The 5,837-nt window shown below is 39.5% G+C and overlaps 1 pseudogene; it reads left to right on the top strand.

Moving 5' to 3' along the window:
• Positions 1-335: 335 nt before the first annotated feature.
• On the top strand, positions 336-1,259 carry LOC124959241 (olfactory receptor 4S2-like; annotated as a pseudogene).
• Positions 1,260-5,837: the final 4,578 nt, after the last annotated feature.

Raw genomic sequence — 5,837 nt, 5'->3', positions numbered from 1 at the left:
AAAACTGGGTTTTGTACTTAAAGTATTCACCCTGCTGTTCATGATAAGTGTGAGGGTTTGGAATTCATCACCATCATGACTGATTTTCTGTGCTGTCCTTGTTACTATTGAGTCTGCTCTAATGACCTGGGCTCTATTTGTGAGTAAATATTCTATATATTTTATCCACTTCTGTATCCCTAAAGTCAATTACACTGGTTGATCCATAATAAACAATCAATATATGTGTTTCCTGAACAAACACATGATTTTGAAAATAAATCATTGATTTCCATAGGTCTAGTGTTTCAGGTATATTATCCTCTCCCTTTAAATAATCAAACCCATGGAAAAAAATGGAATATGAAAACATTACCAAATTTATTCGTCTGGGACTATTTACCAATGCGGATGTGAAGACTGCCTGCTCTGTGATATTTTCACTTTGCTATCTTCAATTCTTTCAGGAAACCTGGTCATTCTTCTCACCATCAGGAGAAGCCACCTTGGTGAGCAACCCATGTACTTTTTCCTCAGCTACCTGTCCTTCATGGATGTCTGCTTTACTTCCACAGTGGCCCCCAAACTGATCACAGACTTACTGGTTCAGTGAAACACTATCTCCTTCAGAGGCTGCATGTCCCAGATGTTTCACGCCCACTTCTTTGGAGCCACTGAGATCTTTATCCTGGTGGCCATGGCCTATGATCACTATGTTGCCATCTGTAGACCCCTTCACTATGTGGTCATCATGAGCAGACGGGCGTGCTACATCCTTGTGATGGCTTCTGTCATTGGAGCTTTTATCCATTCACTGATGCAAGTGTTGATCATTATTCAACTTCCCTTCTGTGGTCCAAATCAAATAGACCACTATTTCTGTGATGTCTTCCCCCTGTTGAAGTTGGCCTGCACTGACACGAGGCTCTTGAAGATCATAATCGTTACCACCACAGGGGTGCTGTCCATTCTGACCTTTGTTGCCTTGGTAATTTCTTACATCAGCATCCTGTCCACCTTGAGGACTCACTCATCTGAGGGCCGCCGCAAAGCCCTCTCCACCTGTGGCTTGCACATCACGTTTGTGCTCATGTTCTTCTTGCCCCTCATCTTCACCTATGTCCCCATGGTCGATTCTGTCAGCAATGACAGTGTTTGCTCTGTTTTACACCATGATCACCCCCTTGTTCAACCCTCTCATCTACACACTGAGAAATGCAGACATGAAGAACACCATGAGGAAAGTGTGTGGCCCACATGAATTGTTGGAAGGGACTTGAAGTCTTGGGGTTGGCGCCCTTGGCCTGATCTTGTTCTCTACACTGAATCAATGTCAGAAAAGAGGGCAGGTGCAGAGAGGTGGTGTGTGTCACCCACAGCAGCACGTCTTGAAGAGATAAGACCCTTGGTCATTCTCCTTCTGCTACTTTGCATTTCTGAGACAGTTCACAAGAGAAAGGAACCAGACGATCTCCAGGTCCTTCCTGGCTCTGACATTCTAGCAGTTATTCTGTCCTTCATAAACAAAGACTGATATTGATTGTTACTGATATTGATTCAAATTAGAAACAGTGAGTGGTTTGTCAGTTGAGTCCTGTCTTAGAAAATAGGTTTCTCAACTGAGACATCTGTCATAGATACAGAGAATTAAGAACTTCTTTTCTGAGGCTTCCACTGCAATTAAATGTGAAAAAAGAATTAATTGTTGTACATTTTAAGCTTTGAAAATAGTGCAACACAATGTAGTTTTTCTATTCGCATTGTGATTGATGGAAGTTATTGTAAGGGATTCTTAATAACCTGAAGGTGATATATTTTACTAATGAAAAGTTTCAAATTGAGGTAATGCCATTATGAAATTGATGAAATAGAAACTTCTATCACTCTTCCCTCCACAGAAATATCAATCTGAATAACTGTCAATGTACAAATATCCTTTCACAGGAGTTAAGAAACCAAGTGAGATTTTATGGCATCTGAGTGTAATACAGACATTAGAAAAGATCAATTGGAAAAGGCAGACACTTTCCTTCTCTGTATCACCCTTTTTCCCAACACCAGGCATGAAGAGCAATACTCTTCCAGTCAGGAAACAAGAGGGAAGTGAGCAGTGAACTTGACCATAGACCCCTAGGTGGGGGCTGCTCAGTAAAATCTAGTGCTGTGTAGTGTCTTGCAGCACCGGATTCTAGTTTCACTACCTATGGACTAGGCTCTAGCTCACCACAGCACCAGAGGCCCAGAATCTAGGCCTGACTGGGAGATACTGGGGCCTGCCTCACCACTAGTCCAACTCTCATAACCCAAGGCTCTCCACTGATCACATCAAAAGACTGACTTTAGCCCCAGGGACTTGAATGGTCCCAGGGCCTTAGTCACCTGACTGACTCCAACAAACTCAGTCTTCAAGCAGACCCTTCTGATACAAGGTCCCAGCTGGCACCCCTGGACTGAATTTCTGAGTCTGCCATATTGCCAGGCTAGATTCTGCAGCCACAGATCCAAGCCTGTCTCACAGAACCAGGATTCAGGCCCACTCCAGCACCAGGCTTGCCCCGTGACCCTGTCCATCAGGTCATCATCACTGAATCAGAGTCCAGGACAACTTACTTTACAGGTACAGACCTCAGAACGGCACCCATTCTCTGAACTTTCAAGCCCTTCTTCCTGACAAACAGTATTCCATCACCCCAGGTTCCAGCCTATTTCTGTTCCAGGATACCCCCTGGCCTCAGGCACCACACTGGTGCTGAGCATACAGCTCCATGTTTAATCAGTGTCAGGTCAGTCACCATGGCCTCACACTCAAGGCCAGTCCCATCACAAACAGCATATTAAGGGGCCATTCTTGTCCTGGTAATTCCCATTCCTGGACCAGCTCCTAGAATCTCAGGTTCATAGACCATTCTTTTGACCCAGGTTCCAGTTTGTCCCTGAAGAAACTAGCTTCCAGGTCAGCTAACATGCAGGCTAGCCTCAGTGGATTCAGGCTTTAGGCCAATCTTTAAAGGTTTAGGACCAGTCTGGCCCTAGTCTGCATGTAGCCAGTCTCTGTGACTACCTCAGCATGAGGTCAGTTTCAAGCTCTAGGATGGCCTGCATGGTCCAAAATTCTTCAGTATTTAGGGTCCATGCCTTCTCCAGAACATGTAGAGTCCATGTTTATTCCAATATACCCCAAAGTTAGGATATTTCCCATGAACTAAAATTCCAGAATCATTCCTGTAATTCCAGGCTCCAACCCAGTTACCACAGACCCACAGTCTCCTCTGGAAATTCAGTCTCCAGAACAGACCCTAAGCACTGAGGCTACATGTTCATCTCAGTGTTAGAAGAACAAGGCCTAATCCAGTAATGAGAAGCCCCAGTACATTAGACTGAACCCTGTGGACAAAGGCTGAAGTCCATTCACCCTGTAATAATCAGGAGACTCATCTCAGCTGGTCCAGGATTCAAGAAAAATTTCATGGACCTAGATAGCAGGTCTGCCAATTCCTGCTTACATTTCCCATCAGATCTTGCAGTCTGTGTGCTTTATTCATGAGCACATTCCTATGGACTGAATGTCATGAATTCACAACTCACATGTTGAAATTCTAACCCCATCAGGATGTCATTAGGAGATGGATGCTTAAGGAGGAATTCAATTGGGAAGGCAGAGTCCTCAAGCATGGGATTAGTGCCCTGACAACAAGAGAGGAGGGAGCCTGAATTCCCTCCCTCTGTGCCCTCTGCCATAAGAGGACTTGGCAGAGGATGGACATCTGGAAACCATCAAGAGGTTCTTTCCAGGAACCAAATTAACTGGCACCTTAATAATGAATTACCTAGTCTCTAGAACTGTGCAAAATGAATACTTGAGCCACCCAGTCTTCTGTTTTTGTTCTAAGAGATTTAAATGACTAGAAGTCCTTGGTACATTAAACTTATTATTATTATTTTTTTATTCCTGGTCTGAAAAAACTTACATATCTGCCAATCTGATTGTGGTATTTCCCAGGTAACAGCTGATGCTTCCCTACACTAGCATTGTTAATGCAAACCTTTCTACCCCTGAATTTTCTCTTTGGTAATCTGTGGCTCCATATCTTTCATTCTCTCCAATTATGAAATAGTAGTGTGACATGTAATGACATTTTTCCTATGGATCTAAGAAGAGTTGACTTTTGAGATCATTCATATATTTATATTTGTTAGGATAGAATGGGAACACCCAGCTGGTTGCAACCTGAGCTAGATACCCGAACATTGACTTCAACATGGCACCTGTCCTTACCGTTCTTTTAACTTTTTAGCATTTGAAATCATAATAAAATATTATTGTGACTGGTTAATAAATAACATAATAAATATAAATTAAGTACATTTTCTATAAAATATATTGTAGGCAGAATTATTAAGTTTCATATTGAATTAAGGTAAAACTACTTGATATGTAATATAATAATAGGTATAAATCCCCATTTTTACTTATGAGTTGTGCTTTTATCACATATATTTTTCTGCCATGTGTTATTTAAAATGTATAAAGCATTCTTTATTTTGAGCTTTAATTAGTCAATGGTATTTAAAGAATTTAGGAAGAAAAATAATATGTGATTGCATGTTCTAGTGCTCTCCATTTCTTCCTGGAATTCTGAATTCCCATCTGGTATGTTTTCTCTTCAGCATGATATATTCCTTTGGTCATGTATCTCTGCTTTTGATTAGTAGGTAAGGTCATTGTAGTAGTTAGTTTTGTAAGTTGTCTTCACTTAATATAGAATTCTGTATTGGCACTGTTTTTCCTTACTTTAAATGTGCTTTTCTTTTGCAATGCACCTCCATAGTTTCTGATAGAAGTTAGTCATCATTATTATTCTTGTTCATTTGTACATACTGATACAATATGATGTTTTTGTCTCTGCCTAATTTTAACTTTAGTACTTTTTACTTTTTTCAATGTGATGCACCTATTTATGGCTTACTTTTTTTTCCTTCTTGTGGACCACTGATATTTACAATCTAAATAGAAATATTTTAAATATTCCTTCAAATATATTTTCTGTGCTTTCTCTCTCTCTCTCTCTCTCTCTCTCTCTCTCTCTCTCTCTCTCTCTCTTTCATAGGACTCTACTTTTCATAAGGTGAGGTCATTTGATATAGACCTACTACATGTCACTCATCAAGCACAGTCCATTTCTTAAAAAACATTTTTTCTGTAATTTTAAAAATATTTTATCTCCATGTATGTTCTTTATGTTCTTTTGATTAGTCTTTAACTGATCCTTTATTCTGAATTTAACAGTCCTGATGGTTATACCATTCAATTATTACTTATTTCAGATTTTTCTTCTTTCTAATACACATATTTTAAGTATAAATTCCTTCTTGGTACTGTGGTTGTAGCTGAGTGATACAGAGTTTGCCAGGCATATGTGAAGCCCTGGATTCAACCCCTAGTGTATTAAAAAAAAAAAAAAAAAAAAAAAAAAAAACTCTTAATTCTAATTTTGCTCTGTCCATCAAGTTTTGATATAATGTATTTTCATTTTTATTCAATGCAAATTTTCATTTCCATTCAGTGTATTCTTTTTGAAGTTGAGTTTCTCTTTGATCTGAAGGGTATTTAGTAGTGTCTTTAATTCCAAGTCTTCGGAGGAGCCTTGCTATCCTTCTGTCATTGATTTCTAGTTTATTTACACTGTAATTGGACAGAATATTGTGTATGATTTTAAACTCCTTAAAATCCATCCACTAATGTTATGTCTCATCACATAATCTATCCTGATTTATATTTTGAAGACAGATGAAAATAATGTTACTTTGCTGTTATTAAATTGAAAGTTCTATAGGTGTCAAATTGTAAATTATTTTGC

This window comes from Sciurus carolinensis, chromosome 11 (assembly GCF_902686445.1).
Source record: "Sciurus carolinensis chromosome 11, mSciCar1.2, whole genome shotgun sequence".
Classification (NCBI taxonomy): Eukaryota; Metazoa; Chordata; class Mammalia; order Rodentia; family Sciuridae; genus Sciurus; species Sciurus carolinensis.
This window is presented reverse-complemented; position numbering and strand designations above follow the sequence as displayed.